The sequence below is a fragment of the Pteropus medius genome, unplaced genomic scaffold, assembly GCF_902729225.1.
Source record: "Pteropus medius unplaced genomic scaffold, Ma_sr-lr_union100, whole genome shotgun sequence".
NCBI classification, from domain to species: domain Eukaryota; kingdom Metazoa; phylum Chordata; class Mammalia; order Chiroptera; family Pteropodidae; genus Pteropus; species Pteropus medius.
The window spans coordinates 33,026-56,333 of NW_024347838.1; the positions used below are offsets into that span (position 1 = coordinate 33,026).

At 35.0% G+C, this 23,308-nt stretch overlaps 1 pseudogene; it reads right to left on the bottom strand.

Moving 5' to 3' along the window:
• Positions 1-6,023: 6,023 nt before the first annotated feature.
• LOC120615494 (casein kinase I-like) lies at positions 6,024-7,613 on the bottom strand (annotated as a pseudogene).
• Positions 7,614-23,308: the final 15,695 nt, after the last annotated feature.

The window sequence follows — 23,308 nt, forward strand, 5'->3', positions numbered from 1 at the left end:
TCTCTTTCTTTCTGAGATGCCTTGTCACCTTGGTTGTTCATGATGTTTAATGGACTATTTCTCCACCTGGGCATTAATGGAAGTGTTTTCTGCATTTTTTCCAGAAAGATTTATTATATAAAGATATTCCTTTAGCCTGCTGCAAAGAAGGCGCTTTTCTTTTGGTCTCCAGTAGATGGCGTCTAAGCCTCTTGGCTCCCTGTGGTAGTTTCTTATGCACAGATCCCATTTTCAGAAGTGCTGGTGTGTAGTTTGGGTGTTTTTTGTTGAATTTTAGATGTTCAGCTTATTGTTGTTTCAAGGGGAGAGATCTCGGGACGTCTTTCACACTTCCATGTTTCTGATGTCACTCTTTATTTGTTGGGATATAAACCTTTAACATCATTTGATATGAGCTTTGTTTTTTATTTTCTTCGTGCAAATTTAATTATGTACCTAACCAAAAGTCTCTTGCTTTTATCTGGAAGTAAAAAGTAAATAAATAAAGAGCAAATATGTATTTATTTTATTACTATTATTATAAAATGATAATATTTGAATTGCCTACTAAAATTCACTCAGACTGCTCATTTTGCAGAAAACATAGTTTGCCACAGGGACTGGCTCATTTTTTGGCTATAGCAGGCACATAAACTTGGGCAAGATTCTGAATAAAGTAGGGAGATTACAGGGGAACCTGAGTTGAATGAGTCCATTTTCTTTGATGTATAGTAGAAAAATGCACCCATTCCAAACATTCTGAAAAATCAATAAGCAAATGATTCTCACTTTATTAATGAAACCACATGCATTTCATATGCATATGTGCTGACTATTGAAGATTCTGATTTTGTAATAATTCAGTATTTTTGAAAAGATAAATATACATAAAGGAGAGTATCTACACAAATGATCATGATTGTTATTTGCATTTACTCTAATTGACATTTAAAATTTAATCCCAACAATTACATTTTTTTAAAAAAAAATTATTTTTAAATGGGCAAAGGATCTGAATAGGCATTTCTCCAAAGGAGATATACAAATAACCAACAGTTACATGAAAAGATATTTAATTATCTGGAAAAGGCAAAACAAAAGCACAATGAGAAACTCACTAGAAGGCTAATATAAAAAAGACAGATAATAACAAGTGTTAGCAAAGATGAGGAGAAATTTGGAAACCTCGTATATTGCTGGTTGGATTATAAAATAATATAGCCACTTTGGAAAAGAGTCTAGCAATTTCTTCAAATATCGCACATAGAATTACTATGTGATTCATCAATTCTACAACTAGGCATATACTCAAGAGACATGAAAACATACATCCACACAAAACTTGTACATGAATGTTCATTATAGCATTACCTATATAGCTAAAAGGTGGAAACAGCCCAAATGCCCATAAATTAATGAATGAATAAACAAAATATGACAAAATATGACATATAGAGGAATACTATTCTACAATAAAAAGGAATAATGTACCGATACATGCAACAACATAGATGGACCTTGAAAACATTATGCTAAGTGAAAGAAGCTAGACACAAGAGGCCACATATTGTATGATTCTATTTATATGAAATTTCTGGAATAGGCAAATCTATAAAGACAAAAAGTAGATTAGTGTTTGCCAGAGGCTGGGTGGTGGGAGTGGTGGGGCATAGAGAATGACTACTCATGGATGCAAACTTGTAGTTTCCTTTAGAGATAATGAAAATATCCCCAAATGAGATAGTGGTTACAATTGCACAACTCTGTTAATATACTAAAAAATTACTAACTATGTGCATTAAATAAGAGAATTTTACAGTATATGAATTATATCTCAATAAATCTATTAAAATTAATTCCTAGAGAATGAAATGTAGTCAAGCATAGCAGTATTAACAGTGATCCTGATTTTTTTCCTAGATGAAGAGATAAAGCACCAGCATGATTTTGACACAGCTTTTCCAAGATTTGTGTAATATTTGCTTGTTGTTTATCATTTTTATGAAAAATGCAAAATTCTAAAAGACTACATGTTGTGAAATCAGAAACAGGAGAAGTCAGCTTAAAAGCTTCTCTGATTATGATGGTTAAGTTAGAAATAAAATTACAAAAATCATAGAATATTAAACATTGAATTTATCCCAAAAAGTATGTCATCATAAAATGCTGAAGATATTCGAATTAGCAACACACGCGCGCGCGCACACACACACACACACACACACACACACACCTAAATGTATTTTGGCTATCCAAACACCAGCCTAACCACAGCCAACTATTTTCAACTCCTGACATAGGTATAAATATAGGTTCTGTCTATGATTGTGAAAATTCACTTTGACTGTCAAAAAATTATCAATTTACATTACCAACTTGAAATTATTTAAGTTTGCAAACCAAAAATTAGCTGGTATGTTTAAGAGACTTGCTTAAGATCATACAGCTAAAAACAAAACTCCAGTCTCTAGATTTCATTTTCCTTGCTCTTTCCCTTAAATTTTGTCACCATAATTTATCATTTCAGAGCTATAAAGTGTTGTTAAAATAGTCTATTTTGAAGTGTGCTGCAACTTACAGTTTTTTTGGAACAATAAAAAAGGAATTATTTAACATGGTGTTTCACTCATCAATACCGATTTTTATTAATGCTTGATGTTTTGAAGCTACTTTTAAGCAACATCTACCATCTGCCACTCAAAAGAAACAGTTATCATGTCCACACAACTCTCTCATAAGAAAATGTTTTTCCAAAAAGATGTGAGAACCTTATTTCCCACCTCTCATATTCTTCCATGTATTCTATCTTAGTCTTAGAAATTTTGAAATAACATGCATACAAAAAATCAAAGAGGAAAAACCCACTTCTCTCTTTATTTCAGCCTTTCACATTATATAGCACGTGTTATACATTAAGTACATGTGGGTTAAACAACCATGATAATAGTTTATTATATGACTATGTGGAAATTAAGATTGTAAACTACGGAAATGGTCTTTCACAATGAGATACCCAAGTCTTTCAATCTATGTTGGATCACAGTTTCCTAATTTGACAACCAACCTCCATGCAGACAAGTTATCCTCCTGTTGGCATGAGTCTTGTCTTTCTCCTTGACACATGCCTACACTACAACCAATGCCCACTGAAGTGGCAAGACTGATCAAACTCCTTACAATTCAAAGAACTCACCTGACTCAGGGTTATACATGACAGTTATCATGTAACTTCATAATAGAAACTATGAGTTAAGTATTCAATTTGGAATATAAATATAAAGATGTTTGAATGCAAAACTGAATAAAAGTTTATCAAAATAAAGAATTTATGAACCAGTTTTGGTTCACAATTATTGGAAGGAAAACAAATAGTTTATCAAATATTATTTACATGCCAAGTGACTTAAATGGAATGTTCTATTTAATCTTTATAGTGTATTCAATCTGTACTACAGATGAAGAAATAGAGATTCAAGCAGTTTTAATAACTGCTCAAGAGCATATGGTATTTACCTTTTTAAATAAGTCTGACTGATTTTGTCATTTCTATAATACCATATTATACAACTAGATTTCCTCAAACTTTGACAAGTACAAAAATACAAAAATTTTGAGACCATTTCACGGTAACTTATTAAAAGTAAAGTAAATGATGTAATCACTTAAGAATGGAAAAGATTGTTAAAGGGAAAAGAAATTAGTAAAATGTGTTGGTTTATCTGAAATGAAATGCTTTTTATGTCCTCAGAGTTAGTTCTATTATTCAAAATTAAGTGTATTATCTGTTTGCTTCTCAGAGAAGGATGTAAGCCTTCCAAAATTAAAGGCAAAAGACTAAAACATCTTGATGTTACAAAACATCTTGATTCCATAGCTGGTTCCTACTATTTGATGTAATTCATATTTTGACCCTGATACTTTCACATTTATCATAAGAATACAAAACTATAATCAAAATTATCTCAAAATTGAGACATTTTCATTAAAAATACTGTCTTCTCCCCTTATCTGCAGTTGTTTCATGGTTTTAGTTACCCACAGTCAACTATGATCCAAATATATTAAATAAAAAATTCCAGAAATAAACAATTTATAAGTTTTAAATTTCATGCTATTCCAAGTAGCATGATGAAATATTGCACCATCCTTCTCCATCCTGCAGAGGATGTAAACCATCGCTTTGTGCAGCATCTCTATGCTGTATACTCTACCTGCCCATTAGTCACTTAACAGCCATCTTTATCAGATTGACTGTCATGGTATCGCAGTGCTTGTGCTCAAGTAACCTTTTACTATATTTTAATAATGGCCCTAAAGTGCAAGAGTGATCAAAGTTCACTAAGTCTATCTTATGTCAATGTGCAATGTTTTGTCTATAGTTGTTCACATAACTAAACACAATTATTCAAGATCTTAAACATTTAAACTTTGTTAGAAATATTTAATTTTGTCAGTATTTTACAAAATAAATCTTACCATGTAAAGTTTCACCTGTTTTCAATATTATTTTGTGCTAATTATTTCCAGCAAGTGTAATGTTTGTATTATTGCTGTTTTCAATATTTTGAAGCTATATGATTCTTCAACCATATTTGTACTTATATCCAATTTATCACTGTCAGTTTGGGGGTTTGTTGATTACTTCAATCATAATATTTACTAGTAAATAGATAAAATTTTAAATGTAGTTATTATCATGTTTTCGTGATAGACATTTCAATTTTTTTCTAAATGACTATCATTTAGTTTGATAATAGAAAATATTCTTCTGAATTCAAGAAAAAGAAAGCTTACAGCTTTAATAATAGGAATGCTATTTTCAAGAAATGTTACAAACACCAGCATTACTTGATCTATTACGCAAGACCGATTTTTCGGTTAAATAAAATAATAAGCATTAATTTTGCTTGACTTTAGTAGAAATGTAAATCCTATATCTATCTAAATCATGTACATTTTTATTGTGGTAAAATATACATAACATGAAATTTACTATTTTAACCAATTTTGATCGTACAATTTAAAAAGATTAACATTTACAATATTGACTAGCAGTCTCCACAATCCATTTCCAGAACTTTCTCATCATTTCAGACAGGTGCTCTGTACCTATTGAACAGGTACTTTTAAATAGGTACTCATCATTTCTCTCTCTTCCAACAGCCTCAGGTAACCTCTATTCTACTTTTTTTTTCCCCCTCAAAAAAGTCCAATATTTACACAGGAAAAAAGTACAAAATTCCCCCAAAGTTCTTCAGTATTTTTTCAGTTTTTTTAAATTACAAAGTAATAAAAAGCTTTGCTCTTTAATTTTAAAAAGAAAGAAAGAAAAATTTTTTTAAAAAGGGGGGGGAAACAGAGGTAAATAAATTAGGAAATACAAACAAAAATAAAGTAAAAAACAGGTGTTAACTGGGAGGGATGGATAAATCCCTGGTACCCACCCCTGACCCAGGCTCCTCCCAGCAGCCAGATGCAGGGAGGGACAGCCCCAGGGGGAGTATCAAAACCGGGAATTCATTTATGACCCAGGAGCCAGATGCTTTCTGGGAGCAGTCTTCAGGATTCTGCCCTAAGGCCAGAATAGGAGGATAGCTGCCACAGGCTGATGACAGCCTGAGGGGTCAATGGTGGCAAGGACCCTCTGTGCCCTTCTTGATGGACATGAAGGTCCCCGTCCACCCCATACCTTGTCAGGAATGAGAACAGAAATTCAGCCTGGCAGATGGCGCCAGTCCCTGCTGTCCTGGGAGATACAGGTCACATACATACACACACGCACACAAGGAATCTCGGCTCCCATCACCTCACCACCCACTCCTTAAGGTCTTTTTGAAAAGGCAAGAGGGACCCAAACGCTCAGGGGGACACTAGAAAAAGCCCACACAGAAAGTCAGCCACCTTCATCTCAGGGGATTGGGAGCTGTGCGTGTCTCCTGTGGTTCTGACGCTCAAGAACCTGGTGGGACCTGTCTCCAACCAACCAAACCATCAAACCATTCCCCGAGCTACTCAAGCCACCTCCTGATGGCACTGGAGGACCCTCAAGGCTGAGATGTTCCCCTCCCAGCCAGTGTCAGCTGGGTCAGGGCCTTGGCGTCTGGCACACGTAGCCCCATGTCTGGGAAGCCTTTGGCAGCCTGAAGGTTGTGGGCAGCAGGAAACGCAAAGGGATAATAATCCCCGGTGCTGAGGGCATCCCATCTTCTTGCAGTTGGGAAAAAAAAACTCAAAGAAAAAAAAATCCATTGTCAGTTTTGTGCTGGGTTTTCTTCTCTTTTTTGTTCTTTTGAGTGGTTTTCTTCCCCCTCTTTTTGTTGTTATTGTTTTGTTTTGGTTTTGTTTTGTTTTGTTTTGTTTTGTTTTTTTAAAGAAAATACAGTGAAGACACTAAGCAAATACTGGTCCACGCTCGTCTCTGAGGCTGAAATCCGGGAGACCTCCGGGTAAGGTCGGAGGACAAAACATTGCCGGGAGCTCCCCTGTGTAGCCTCTTACTCACCTTCCTCTCTTTGTCGATCCGTGAGATCGCTCTGGGAGAAGTATTGCCAGCTAGCTGGATGCAGAAGGCTGGAGTAGAAGCCACAGGCTCGACAGCACTGTGGAGCCGGCTGGCAGTGGCCCCCGTGGACCGGCCGAGGGGCAGGGCTCGGGTCGTGGACACTTGGAGCTGCCCCATCCTCTCCTCGCTCTTGTGCTATCGCCACTCCCTGTCCACGTTCTCGGGATTCCCGGCTGCACCGAATTTGAGTATGTTCCAATTGAAGACGTAGTCGTAGGAGAATCCCTGCGGGTGGAAGAGGTTGCGGAAGAGCAGGCGCAGGTACGAATGAATAGTCGGGCTTGTCATCGAACAGAAGGGAGCGGCTGAAGCTGAGGTATGTTGAGAACTCAGAGCGGCAGCCTTTCAGAGGACCTCGGTGGGCGTTGACATTTTCTCACTTATCTGCTCATACATCGGGCTCTTGGTGGCCTCTTTGAGGCCCTGCCAGGGCAGCAAGCCCAGGTTGAAGTACATGAGCACATAGCCCAGACTCTCCAGGTCGTCAAGAGGGCTTTGATCAATGTCCAGGTGGGTGTTTATGGAGGCGTAGCGGGCCAGTCAAGTTCTTGTTTTCCCAGTAGGGAATGTGCTGGTGGGTGCAGGCGTACCGGTACTTCTTTGCCAGGCTGAAGTCGATGATGTACACCAGATCTCCCTTCTTCCCCAGCCCCATGAGAAAGTTGTTGGGCTTGATATCCCAGTGTATGAAGTTCTCGGAGTGGATGTACTCAATGTGGCTGATCATCTGGTCAGCCAGGAACAGTACTGTCTTGAGATTGAACTTGCGGGAGCAGAAGTTGAAGAGGTCCTCTAGGCTGGGTCCCAGCAGCTCCAAGACCAGCTTCTCAGCCCAGCAACACTTGATGGATGGGATTCCCACTACCCCGCTACATCATCTTGTAGAACTTGCTCTCGATGTACAGCTGGGGGTGTGCTCCATTTTCACACATTGGAGCTTGATGGCAACTTCTTCACCAGAAACGATGCTGGCACCCAGGTAGATATCTCCAAAGGACCCACTCTTGATCACAAAATATTTGTCCTTTTGTGTTTGGCTTACTACACTTAGAACAATATTCTCAAGGTTCATACATGTAATATGTCAAAATTTCATTTCTTTTTAAGGCTGAATGATATTCCCTTTTATTTGTATGTCACATTTTGTTTATCTATTCATTTTTTGATGGACATTTGAGTTGTTTTCACCTTTTCAATAATGTGAATAATGCTACTATGAATCATGGTATACAAGTATCTGTTTGAATCAGTGCTTTCAATTCTTGGGGATATATACTTGAAAGTAAAATTGTTGGATCATATTATAGTAGCTTTTTGAGGAACTGCCAAACTATTTTCCACAGCAGCTGCACCTTTTTTAAATGCACAAGGAATTAGGGTGATGTCAGAACCATGGCAGCCAGAAGGAGCTCCCATGATCTCTCCCTTTGAAATTACAATGAGTTGAACACCTACAATCCAACAAATAACACCCAACCTGCATACAAGCATGTCTGAGAGATCTGTGCATTAGAGCATCTGAAAGTGGGCCAATTGTGCAAGCCAGGGAGGTAGAATAGGAAAGAGGAACAAAGGCACTAGAAAATGCAGCAGCACAAAGCTCCTTGATTTTGAAGGAAAGGGGAAATTATGCAGTGATTTCTTGGCTCTTTGAAGCCCCAAACAATGATCAGTATATTTCACACAGGGAAGCAATGAGGGCAGAGAAAAGGGCAGAAACTGAGAGTGGATGGGCAAAACTCTGTCTTAGCAACCACCATTGCCAGGCAGCAAGCTGAGTCATGGAGCCTGGCCACGCCCCCTTACCATCCCAGAGAGTGCCCCCCACCCTCCCCTATCCCATGTCTTCCCACAGCTAGAAACCAGCACCAGGGGACTCTGCACAAACAATACTGAAACACACACGGCAGCCAGTCCCCGTAACAGGGGAGGTGATATAGAAGCAAGACAGCTGAAATCTGAGGGACAATATTACCGGAAGAAAAACAGCTGCAGGCACTGCTGGCCTTTCCCAATCCACCCTACCTATACCCAATCACGCTAATTCAGAAGGAAGCAGTAGAGTATTGCATCTGACTGTTGGGGCAGTAAAGGGACTTCAGGACCTTTTCAGAGGCTTGGACCACCATGCCCCTTAACATCCTCCCATGGGGCTAGATTCCTGGGATCTGGGCGACCTGGTCACAGAAAAAACACACCCCACTCCAGATTATAAAAGGCAGTTTTAAACTCAAAGCAGAGATCCAGGAGGTGTATGCACCACCTGTTGGAACTTCAAAGAAAAACCTCTTCTTATCAACCTGCTGAAGAGAAGTCACCATACAATAAATTATCTTAAAAAAAAAAAATGTAGAGTACATTCCCATTAATGCCCAGGCAGAGAAATAGTCCTTCAAACACCATGAACAACCAGGTGACAAGGCAGCTCACAAAGAAAATTTTAAATCTCCAGAAAATAAGCTTAAAGATATAGAAATCTGTGATTTAAATGACTGAGAATTCAAGATTGCACTTCTGAAAAAAACTCAACAAGATGCAAGAAAACTCTGACCAACAGTCTAAAGAACTTAGAAACAAAATCATGAACAGCAGGAATACTTTTCTAGGAAACTGAAAAGCTAAAAAAGAACCAAATAGAACTTTCAGAGATGAAGAACATAAAAAATGATGAAGAATGAAATAGCAAGCCTGGGAAATAGAGCTGACTAAATGAAGGAAAGGATTAGTGATATCGAAGTCAGAAACCTGGAAATGATGCAGTCGGAAGAAGAGAGAGACTTGAGACCAAAAAAAAAAAAAATTGAAAAAAGAAAGTTCTCTACAAGAACTAGCTGATGCCATTAGAAAAACAATGTAGGAATAATGGGTATAACCGGAAGAAAAGAAAGGGAAAGGGAACAGAGACCCTACTCAAACAGTCAACAAGAATTTCTCAAACCTATGGAAAAAACTGGATCTTCAAATCCAGGAAGCAAAAGAGAACACCTAATTATCTCAACCCAAAAAAGGCTTTCTCTAAGATACATTATAGTAAAGTTGTCAAAACACAATGACAAAGAAAGAATTCTCAAGTCACCCAGGGAAAAGAAAATGGTGACTTATAAAGGAAAACCCATTAGATTATCATAGGACTTTATAGCACAAACTTCACAAGCTAGGAACCAAATATTCAAACTATTAAAAGAGAGAAAATACCACTCAAGAATACTATATCCAGCAAAGTTCTTCTTTAAATGCAAAGAAGAAATAAAGACCTTTTCAGACATAAAAAAGCTGAGTGAATTTTCCACCACAAAGCCTGCATTACACAAAATACTGAATGGGGTCATTCTACTGAAACAAAACAAAACAAAACAAAACAAACAAACAAAAAAAGCATAACTATGAGTAAGATGACTAACAGGAAGACAGAAAGAGGAATGTACAAGCTTTATTAAGAACTGAGTATTATAAGCAAGATAACAGCCACTGCAACCTAGCAATGAATGTACAGCATAAATAGGGATAATTTGAGATCCCTCTCAAAAAAAAAAAAAACAGTAATGAGGAAGAGGGATTAAAAATCTGAATCTGCAAAGGAGAATGAAGATATATAGTATAAAAAAGGACTACTGCGTATATATATAACGTTGCTTTACGTAAACTTAAGGTAACCACACATGAAAAATCCAGAACTGAGACATATAGCATAAAGCATGAAGGAACAGAGGAAATATCCACAAAATACCACCAGATCAAAATAACAGAAACACAAGGACAAGGAAACAATGGAGACAGCTACAAAAAAAAAAAAAAAGCTAAAACTGTTACAGGAAAATCACATATTTCACTAATCACCCTAAATATAAATGGACTGAACTCACCAATAAAAAGGCGCATAGTAGCAGAGTGGATCAAAAACAAAACCCAACCATATGCTGCTTTCAAGAAATACATCTCAGCTGCATGGACAAATGATAATCCAAGTAAATGGCATCCAGAAAAAAAATGAGTGTAGCCGTACTTATATCGGATGAAATAGACTTCAAGATAAAAAAAGGTAAAGAGAGACAATGATGAAGAGACCATACATCAAGAAGACATAATATATACATGTGCTTTAATCAACAGAGAATTCAAGAATTTGAATACACACACACACACACACACACACACACACACACACGCACACAATCAGGAAGTACAAAAATATATAAAGCAACTACTAAGAGAACTCAAGGGAGAACTGATAAAAACACAAGTTCGGGACCTAAACACTCCACTGTCAGAGATGGGTAAATTACCCAAACAGAAAATCAATTAGGAAATAATCAACACTTAATGACATATAGACCAATTGGACATAATCCACATTTACAGAGTCTTCATCCCAAAACATTATACATTCTTCTCTAGTGCACATGGAACATTCTCAAGGATAGCTATGTTGGGACACAAAACTAGCTTCAACATACTTAAGAAGATTGAAATTATACCAAGCATATTCTCTTACCACAATGCTTTGAAATGAGATAAGCTGTAAAAATAAAGAGGGAAGAACCGCAAATATGTAGAGATTAAACAACATGCTACTAAAGAATGACTGGGTCATAGAAGGAATAAAAGGAGAGATCAAGAGATACATAGAAACTAACAGGAATGAAAATACAACATCATATCAAAACTTTTTGGACACAGAAAAAGTAGTAATAAGAGGAAGTTCATATCATTACAGATCTAGCTCAAAAATGAGAAAGATTCCAAATTAATAACCTAAATCATTACATCTTTAAAAAACTAGAAAAAGAAGAACAAATGAAACCTAAAGTCAGCAGAAGGAAAGAAATAACTAAAATTAAGTAGAATTAAATAAAATTGAGAGAAAAAGACAATAGAAAAAATTAATGCAATAAAGAGCTGGTTCTTGAGATTAATAAAATCAACAAACCTCTGGCTAGATTAGCTAAGGAAAAAAGAAAAAGGACACAAATAAACAAAATCAGATATGAAAGAAAAGAAATTATACAGATACCACCAAAATACTAAAGATCATACAAGAATATTATGAAATATTATATGCCACCAAATTCAATAACCTAGAAGAAATTAACAAGTCTTAGAAATATACAGCCTTCCTAGACTGAATTATGAAGAACTGGAAAATCTAAATAGACTGATCAACAGTATAAAAATTGAAGCAATCATCAAAAACCTACCAAAAAGAAAAGATTCAAGACCAGGTGGCTTAACTAGTGAATTCTACCAAGCATTCAAAAATTTAGTACTGTTCTTCTCAAACTTTTGAAAAAAATTAAACAAGAGGCAATACTTCTAACTCATTTTATGAAGCCAAGATTACCCTGCTACCAAAACTTGGTAAAGATAACACACACAAAAAAAAAAAAACTGCAGACCAGTATCTCTTATGAGCACAGATACAAAAATCCTAAACAAAATACTAGCAAATTGAATACAGCAACACATTAAAAAGATTATACACCATGATCAAGTGGGCTTCATCCAGTGGCAAAGGGGTGGTTTAACATATGCAAATTGATTAGTGTGATATCCCACATAAACAAAATAAAGAATAAAAATCATATGATCATATCAATAGATACAAAAAAACCCATACTTTTGACAAGATAAAGCATACATTTATGATTAATACACTTAATACGATGGGCATAGAAGGAAAGTATGTCAACATAATAAAGGCCATATACGACAAACCCTCAGCTAACATTATGCTTAATGTGAAAAACTAAAACCCTTCCCGTTAAGACTGGGAACAAGACAAGGCTGTCCACTATCACCACTTATTCAATATTGTGTTGGAAGTTCTAGCTAGAGCAATTGGGTAAGAAAAATAAATAAAAGGCATCCAAAAGTCAAATTGTCACTTTTTGCAGATGACATGATTCTCCATATAGAAAACATTGAAGACTCCACACACAAAAAAAAACTATTAGAAATAATAAATACAGTAAAGTTTCAGGATATAGAATCAAAGTACAAAAATCTATAATGTTCCTATACTCTAACAATTAACTTGTAGAAAAAGATATGAAAAAAACAATTCTCTTGCAATTGCAATGAAAAGAATAAAATACCTAGTAATAAACCTAACAAAACAAGTAAAGGACCTATATTATGAAGACTATAAGACCCTATTAAAAGAAATTGAAGAAGACACAAAGAAATGGAAAGGTATTCTGTGTTCTTGGATTGGAAAAATCGACATAGTTAAAATAACCTTATTCCATAAACCATTATACAGATTTAATGCAATCCCCATAAAAATCCCATTGGCACTTTTTAAAGAAATAGAACAAAAAAAAAAATCATTAGATTTCTATGGAAGCACAAAAGACCCTGAATAACAAAGGCCATTCTGAGAAAAAAGAACAAGTTTAGAAGGATCATTCTGCCTGAATTCAAATTATATTATAAAGCGAAAATGATAAAAACAGCATGGTATTGCCAGAAAAACAGACACACAGACCAGTGGAACAGAATTGAGAGTTCAGAAGTAAAACCCTTGTATATATGGGCAAATATTTTTTTTACAAAGGAGCTAAAAATATACAATGGAGAAAGGAAATCCTCTTCAAGAAATGGTTCTGGGAAAATTGGAAAGTCACATGCAAAAGAATGAAACTAGACTGTTGTCTATCACTATACAATCAAATTAACTCAAAATGGTTCAGGTCCTGAAAATAGACCTGAAACAATAAATTACATAAAAGAAAACACAGGGACTAAACTCATGGACCTTGGATTTAGCTAGGATTTAACTAGGACATCAAAGGCAAAGGGAGGAAATACAAATATAAATAAATAGGACCATATCAAACTAAAAAGCTTCCATACAGCAAAAGAAACCATCAAAAAGTCAAAAATACAACCATCCAAATGGGAAAATACATTTGCGAACAACACCTCTGATAAGGGCCTGATATCCAAAACATACAAAGACTCACAACTTAACGTTAAAAAATTTTTAAAATCCAATTTAAAAAATGGTGGAGGACCTGAACAGGTACTTCTCCTAAGAAGACATACAAATGGCCAACAGACTTATGAAAAGATGCTCAGCTTCACTAGGTATTAGGGAAATGCAAATCAAAACCATGACGAGATACCTACCACCTCACATCTGTTAGAATGACTATCATCAACAGGACAAGTAATAACAAGTGTTGGAGAGGCTGTGAGGGAAAAGAAACCCTCATACAATGCTGGCAGGAACACAAATTGGTACAACCACTATGGAAAACAGTATGGAAGTTCCTAAAAAAAAAACCTAAAAATTGAATTACCCTATGATCCAGCAATCCCTCTTCTAGATATTTATCCAAAAACCTTGAAAACATTTATCTGCAAAGATAATGCACCCCGATGTTCATAGCACCATTATTCATGGTGGCCAGGACATGGAAGCAACCAAAGTGTGCTATGATAGATGATTGGATAAAGACGCTGTGGTACATATATACAATGGAATATTACTCAGCCATAAGGGAAGATTTAATTCTGCCATTTGAGATAACATGGATGAATCTTGAGAAAATCATCATGCTAAGCAAATAAGTCAGACAGAAAATGTTGAGAACTGTATTATTTCACTCATATATGGGATACAAAATTGAAAGCAACAAAGAAATATGACAAACAAGAGACTTATGGACACGAACAATGGATTAGAGGTCACCAGAGGGAAGGGTGACGGAGGTAGATAAGGGTAAAGGGGGTCAAATATATAATGACAGAAGGAAATTTAACTTTGGGTTGGTGAACATATAATGCAATATACATATGACATATTGTTAAATTTTACACTTTAAAATTATTTGATTTTATTAACCAATGTCCCCCCCCCAATAATTTTAATTTAAAAAATTCACAAGGATTTCAATTTTTTCATGTCCTCATCAGTACTTATTGTTTTCAGGTTTTTAAATTTTGGGAGGTAACATTGTTTAATTACATTATCAATTTCAGGTATACAACTTTATAATATGACATCTGTATAATCTATTATGAGTCACCACCAGAAGTCTAGTGTCTTTCTATCACAACACATTTGACCCCCTTTCTCCTCTCCATTCTCCCCCCTTTCTCCTCTCCGTTCTCCCCCACCCTGCTTTCCCTCTGGTAACCACCATTCCATTGTCTGTATCTATGAATTTGTTTTTTCTTTGTTTGTATGTTTGTTTTGTTTGTTCATGTGTTGCTTCTTGTTTTGTATCTCACATGTGAGTGAAATCATACAGTTCTTATATTTTTCTATCTGACTTATTTCATTTAGCATGAATACTCTAAGATCCATCCATGTTTTTTCAAATGACAATATTTCATCTGTTTTTTTTTTGGCTGAGTATGTTTTCAGGTTTTCTGATAGTAGTCACACCATGTGAAGTGGTGTCTCATTTAGGTTTGCTTGCATTTCCCTAATGGAGAGTAATAGTGAGCCTTTTTCGTATGTTTATTGGCTATTTGTGTTACCTTCATTGGTGAAATATCTTTTCAAGTACTTTGCCTTTGATTTGGGCACTTGGATTTTATGTTGCTGAATTGTAGTACATGTATATTTTAGAACCCTTTATCTGATACATAATTTGCAAATATTTTCTCCCATTTTGTGGGTTATTTTTCCATTCTCTTGCTAATGTTATTTGATGCACAAAGTTTTTAATTTTGATGAAGTCCAAACAATCTTTTTGTTGCCTGTGTTTTTTGTGTCATATCCATGAAGTACTCATCAAATCTAATGTGTTGAAGAATCTCCCCTATGTTTTCTTTTATGAGTTTGTAGTTTTAGTTCTTACATTCAAGTCTTTGATATATTTTGAGTTTATTTTGTATATGGTGTAATATAAAAGTCCAACATCATTCTTTTGCAGGTGGATATTCAGTTTTCACAGGACTGTTTATTGAAAAGGCTGTTCTTTCCCCCATTGAATGATCATGGCACCTTGTAGCAACTTATTTGACCATATAGGTAAGGCTTTGTTTTTAAGCTCTCTATTCCATTTGTTTACATTTCTGTCTTTATGCAAATCCCATACTATTTAGATTATTGTGGACTTGTAGTAAGTTTTAAAATCAGGAAATGTTAATCTTCCAATCATGTTTTTCTTTTTTCTGGATTATTTTGGCTTTTCTGGTTTTATTGTTATTCCATATGAACTCCAGGATAAGTTTTTCTATTTCTTTAAAAATCATCACTGAGACTGTGACAAAAATACAACTGAATATGTGCATTACTTTGAGTAGTAGTGACATCTTAACAAAATTATCTTTTTAATCCATGAACATGGGATGTCTTTCTATTTATATCCTATTTTATTTCTTTCAGGAGTATTTATAGTTTTCAGTGCACAACACTTTGCTTCTAAGTTTAAGCATGTTTTTAATTGTTTTATTTTTTTGATGCACTGAAAATGGAATTATCTTCTTAATTTCCTTTTCTTATTATTTATTGTTAATATATAGATATGCAACTGATTTTTGTATGTTGATTTTTTATCTGTAACTTTCTTGAATTCATTTATTCTAATTTTTTTGTAGAAACCTTTGGATTTTCTAAATGTAAGATCATATCAATTATGAACAGAGATTACTATACTTTTTTATTTTCTATTTGAGTGTTTTATTTCTTTTTCTTGTTTGTTATGGCTAGAATTTCTAATACTATGTTGATAGAAGTAATGAAAGTGAGCATCCAGAGAATGGGTAAAATGATATAGATAATAGAGGCTTTGTATCCTATTGCGACTACACCAAAGGTGTGACAGAAACACAGAGCAAACAGCAAGCAGAGTCACCTGGAGTCTGAATAAACAGAAGCCCTACAACCAAGAAGAGAAATAAGAAATCACCCTCCAATGGTAGGAAGTAGGAGGGGACGAAGACACGAGGCTGCTGATTCTAGTGGCTGAGTGGGACAGAGGCTGCAGCAGCAGCAGCTGCAGATGCCTCTTAAGGGCCTGTATCCACCATCAAACTTGCACAGTGATGGACTCGTTTGCCCTGAGTACCAGCACCAGGTCGGCTGCTCAGGGGCACCAGGGACTTACAGGGGGCACTGAGCTGTTGGAGCGAGGGCCAGAGACAAGGCTTTCTCCCAGAAAGAAGGGCTGGCAGTAGCCACTGTTCCTCTGTTGAGCCCTTCCCACTCCCAGTGTGCAGATACAGCGCTGCCATAGCCGGCATCATGGAACTGGATAACAGAGGTTGCTCCCCCCAGAGGATTCCCTGAAACTCTGCCTCTCCCAAGCCATACCTAGTTGTGTCCTCAGCGTGTCCCATGCCCCTTGCTGAGCAGCTCCAAGCCCCACGCTGGTAGCACCTGGCCTCAGTTTCTGGTGTGGCCTCTTGAGGCAACTATAAGCATAGCATCTGTGGATTACTTGTTGAATCTTACCAGGTGTCCCCAAAGGAGCACAGGCTGAGGCCAAACTTGGCCTGCAGCAGAACCCTCTCAGGATTGTGCCACTGGACAGCTACTACGCAAAGCCACACTAATAAGACTGAGAGACTTAAGACCTTTGCTTAATATGTAGAAACAGACACAGAAAAGCAGCCCAAATGTGAAGACAAAGAAGCAAGTCCCATATGAAAGAACAGAACAGAGCTGGAGCCAAGCAATCTACCAGATGCAGAATTCAAAACACTGGTTATAAAAATGCTCAGTGAACTTAGGGGAAAAGTAAATGAATTCAGTAAGAACTTTAACAAAGAGATAAAATACATAAAAATGGAAATGGAAATTATAAAAGGGAACCAGTCAGAAATTAAGACTACATTATCTAGGATGAAGAGTATATTAGAGGGAATCAACAGAGTGGATAAAGTGGAAGATTGAATCACCAACACAGAGGACGGGGTAGCAGAGGACATCCAATCATAATGGCAACAAGAAAAAAGAATCCAAAAATATAAAAATTATTTAAGGAGCCTATGGGACAAAATTCAATGTAACCATATCTGCATCATGGAGTGCCTAAAGGAGAAGAGAGAGAGCAAGAAGTTGAAAAGGTATTTGAAGAAATAATGACAGAAAACTTCCCTAACCGGGTGAAGGAAATAGACATACAACCCCAGGAAGCTCAGAGAGTCCCAAGAAAGATGAACCCAAAGAGGCCCACACCAAGACACATCATAATTCAAATGCCAAAGGTTAAAGACACAGAGAGAGTTTTAAAAGCAGCGACAGAGAAAGCACTTAGTTACCTGCAAGGGAACACCCACAAAGCTGACAGCTAATTTCTCAAAAGAAACTTTGCAGGACAGAGGGCTTGGCATAAAATATTCAAAGTGATGAAAACCCAAGATCTACAACCAAGATTACTTTACCCAGCAAAGCTATCATTTAGAGTCAAAGGACAGATAAAGAGTTCCTCAGACAAGAAAAAGCTAAAGGAGTTCATCATCACCAAACTAACATTACAGGAAATGTTGGAAGGTCTTCTTTAAGAAAAATAAAAAACATATGTCAAAAACATGAATAAAGAATGGCAATAACTACCTATCTATGAACAAGTACCTCAAATGGAAAATAATTAAGTGCCCCAACCAAAAGATAGTGTGGCTGAATGGATAAGAAAACAAGACCCCTATATATGCTGCCTACAAGACTACAAGAGACTCACTTCAGATTAAAAGACACAACAACAACAACAACTAAAACAGAAACAAACTCATAGATACAGAGAATAATTTGAAGGCTACTAGATGGGATTGGGGAGGTTGGTGAAAAAGACAAAGGGATTAAGAAGTAAAAATGGATAGTTGCAAAATAATCATGGAGATATAAAGTACAGTATAAAGAAAATAGTAATGTCATAATAAATATGTAAGGGGAAGAGGGATACTAGATTTAGTGAGGTGATTACTTTTTTAGTTATGTAGACCTCTAATCATTATGCTGTACAGTGAAACTAATATTATATGTCAACTATAATTGGAAAAAAACTTATTGAATTATACACTGTAAATGTGAGCAGCTAATTGTCTATTATATTTCAATGAAGCTGTAAAACAGGTAAAAAAATAGTGAGCATCCAGTTCTTATATTAATATTAAGGGTATCTTTTACTTTTTCACCATTGAGTATGATATTAACTGTACATTTTTCATATAAGGCCTTTATTATGTTGAGAATTTTTTCCTTCTTTCTTCTACTTTGTTTATTGTGGTTTTTGATGAATGTTCAATTTTGTTTTAAAAAAATCTGCGTCAATTGAAATAATTATGTATTTTTTTTCTTTCATTCTGTTAATATGATGTATTACATTGATGAACTTCTAAAAATCTTCAAACTTAGAGAAACAGAACCATCTTTGAAATCTGGGGATAAATCCCAGTTAGTCCTTTTAATATGTGCTGAATTTAGTTTACTAATGTTTTCTTGAGAATTTTACTTCAATATTCATAAAGGACGTTGGTCTGTAGTAGTAGTGTCTTTGTTATGAGGGTAATATTAGCCAAATATAAATAGTTCTTTACTTCTATTTTTTTTTTCCGAATAATTTGAAAACAATTGATGTTCATTCTTCTTTAAATGTTTGCTAGAATTCACCAGTGAAGCCGTCTAGTCTAGGGCTTTTCTTTGTTTGAAGGTTTTTGATGACTGCTTCTATCTCCTTACTTTTATAGGTCTATTCAGTTTTTCTACTTCTCCATGGCTCCCTTTTGGTAGTTACATGTTTCTAGAAATATGTCCATTTATTCCATTTTCTAATTTGTTTTATTACAGTTGTTTATAGTATTCTCTTTTCTATTTCTGTAAAATTGGTAGTAATATACCTGTTTTCATTTCTGATTTTAATAATGTGAGTCTTCTCTTTTTTTTTAGTATTTAGCTAAATGTTTGACAATTTTCTTCAGTTTTTTCAAAGAAACAACTCCTGATTCTGCTGATTTTATATTGTTTTTCTAATCTCTGTTTTATTTATCTCTGTTCTAATCTTCGCTAAATTATGCTCCTTATTTTTTCTTCTTTTTCTAATTTCTTAAGGTAAAAATTTACATTGTTGATTTGAGATCTTTCTTTGTTAATGCATTTATAGCTATACATTTTTCACTTAGCACTGCTTTTCCTGCATTGCATAGGTCTGGATATGTTGTATTTATGTTGTATTTTCACTTTTGTCTGAATATATTTTCTAATTTTCTTTGTGACTGCATCTTTGACCTATGGGTTAAGAGTATGTTGTTTACCAGAAGGAAACTGAACTTTGGGTGGTGAACACACAATGAATATACATATGATGTCTTATTGAACTGTATCCTTGAAACCTATATAATTTTATTAACCAATATCACCCCCAATAAATTTTATTTTAAAAATGTGTTAATGTCTACATATTTGTGATTTTTTCTTGTTTTCTTCTCTTATTGACTTCTCATTTCATTTCATTATAGTCAGAAATATTTTACATAATTTCAATTTTTCAAATTTATTAAGATGTATTTTGTATCTTAATATATGGTTTATCCTGAAGAACATCCAGTGAGCATTTGAGGAAAGTGTATATTCTGTTGGTATGGGGTGACATGTTTTATATATTTATATATATATAAATGTATTTTATATATTTATATATTATATATATAATGTAATATATATAATATAGTATATGTAACATGGATTTATAAGTATTTTCATACATTTGTCTTTTAAGTCCTGTTGAAAATTAAAAGTGGACTTATAAACCAAAATTACAATAATAATGACTTTTATTTGTTCATGTATCTACTTTCGTCAGAGATCTTTATATCTTCATATGGTTTCTAGTTATCATATAGTCCTTTCATGTCAATCTAAAGGATGCCCTTAAGCATTTCTTGAGGGATAGATATCATGGTAATAATCTCTATCATCTTTGTTTATCTAGAAATACCTTAATTTCTTTAATTTTACCCTCTTTTTTGGAAGAACAGTTTTGCTGGATATAAAATTTTAAGTTAACAGCTTTTTCCTTTTGCACTTTGAATATATAATCATTTTGCCTTCAAACCTCCAAGGTTTCTAATAAGAAACTGACTGATAATCTTACTGAAAATCCGTGTATGTGATGAGTTACTTCTCTTTTGCTGCTTTGAAAGGAATCTCCTTGGCTTTGTTTAATAATTTTATTATAATGTGTTTCAGTGTGAGTCTCTTTGGTTTTATTCTACTTGGAAACTAATGAACTTCTTAGACATGGATATTCATGTATTTAATCAAATTAGGGAGATTTTTGGCCATTATTTTCTCAAGTATTCTTTCTGTTCCTTTCTCTGTTGTCTCCTTCTGGGACTCACATAATGCATATGTTGGCCTGCTTGATGGTATCCCACATATTTTTATGTCTTTGCTAATTTTTTTTTCTTCCTCTTCCTCAGACTTCATAATTTCAATTGTGTTTCCTTCATGTTTACAGATTCTTTCTTCTGCATGCTCAAATATGATGTTGAATATCTCTAATACATTTTTTAATTTTAATTATTTAACTTTTTGGGTCCAGAATGTTTTCTGGTTCTTTTTAATAGTTTCTATCTCTTTATCAAAATTCTCATTTTACTCATATGCTATTTTCTTGACATCCATTTTTTGATTTCTTGATTTCTTTGTCCATATTTTCACTCAGTTCTTTGAGCATATTTAGGACAATTTTTTGTTTTGTTTTTAATTTTTGTCTAATAAGTCTGATATTTGGATTTCCTCTGGGATTATTCCTGAGTTTGCATTTTTTTTTCTTTGATTGTTGAAAGTTGTAATAGTTTATTTGTTTGATATTTGTCTCAATTAATTTCCAAAGACTTCATTGTCATTGTGATTGCTGAAGTCTGTTTAGCTAATGTTCAGTTCTACAGAAACAGATTTCTTTGAATGCCTTGAGATGAAACAAAGAAAAACACACCAAAACAATACATGTCCAACAGAGAACAACCACCTCTCCCTGCTATTCCAGATTGACTCTGTGCTGGGGCATTCCCTTACCACTTAACTAAGCTTTCTCTAAACTTACTTAATACTCAGCAATAAGCCAGAGATGAAAGATTAAGGTTTTCTCAGGTCTTTTCTGAGCATGCGTTTTGTCTGATATGCACATGTTTTTTTAAATTTCCCCCATATACATGATTGCTTTTGAATGTCCTAATTTTCAAAAGAGTTTCACCTCAGCTTTTCTGGGCCTTAGATAGACTATTCTATATCTCCACCTATAATCTCTTTATCCAGGCATGAGTAAATTTCTGTATCCTTCTGGCTTTTACAAGCAGTTTCTTCTGCTTTCTTGCTTGTATTTCGAGTTATGCAAATTGAAAGAGTCATAGGTCTTCTAAACACCACACTCCTAAAGTGAAGATTTTAGAATTTAAAAACTACAATATCTGGAATTAAAACATAAAAGATGGGCTTAAGAGAGACTCGTTTGGATTTTTTAAAGATTTTTAGCTTAGTTCTTTATTCTATCAGTCAGCAGCTTCAGTATTCAATAACTGGACTTTTGATTTTAGATTGACAATGTAGAGAGCTAGAAAGAGGATTGCCTCCATCCTTAAAACATTTAAGGGAAAATTTTAAAATTGGAAGTTAACTAATATTTATGAGACCATGAAAGAACTAATGTCACAGCTAAAGAGAGACAGACACCTACAGGGAAAATAGCACTGAAACATTTACTTACCTGGCATAGAAGTAGCCAAATACCATATAAACAGGTAGAAATATTAAACAAGATATTTTTAAATACTGTTGATGCATGAGCTGTATTAATAGTATGAAGCCCCTGAGATCTACTGATGAGAGGGAGGGGTCACACACCCCCTCGCAGGTTTTTCTTCAAAGAACCTCAGCAGACAATCACAGAGAAGATGGGGAGAATCCTGAGAAAGATACTAACTGGCAGAGGGAACAGCAGCCACTGCCAAACCTCACCCAGATCTATCTCCTCTTATTTCTCCTAAAGAATGAAAGTCTTAATCTTCAGAAAGAATAGTTAAACTTATAGTCTGGGGCAGTGAGAAAGGGAAATGGAGGTCACCACTGAAAATCTACCCAGATCCAACTTCTTTTTATTTCAAAGTAAAAAAAAAAAAAAAAAAAAAAGCCTCAGTCTGCAGAGGGAAGAGTAGCCAAACAATAGACTGAAGGTACTGAAGCTGAAGAAGGAGAAAATGAAACTCAATGTCTGAAGGAAAGGCAAGAACACTAGTGAGGTCCATACCTCCAAGATCTAGATTTAGAGTGATTGCCTAAAACTGAGATGTCATTAGATAAGCAGAGAATGACATCATCTCCTAACCTCCATCCTCAGCACCACACTAACCACCTGGAACAAAAATATCGATGGAATACAGCAGAGACCTCAACATCATTGGTCTTTAGGGAAATGCAAATTACAACAATTCAAATGGTTAAAATTAGAATAGAAAAATGATTATACTAAATGTTAAATAAAATGCAAAATAACATGCATCCTCATTCATTGCTTATGTGAATGCAAAATGGCACAACCACTTTGGAAGACAGTTCCTTATAAAATCACTTTACAACCTAGTAATCTTACTTTCATGCACTTACCCAAGTTAACTGAAAACTTTTATTCACATAAAAATGGCCTATACATGAATGGTTATAATTGCTATCATATTTGCCAAAAATTGTAAACAATCAAGATGTCCTTGAAAAGATGAAAGGATAAACGAACTGTGGTACACCTGTAAAATGGAATACTGCTTACATATAAAAAGCAATGAGTTGTTGATTCACAAAATAACATGGATGAATCTTAA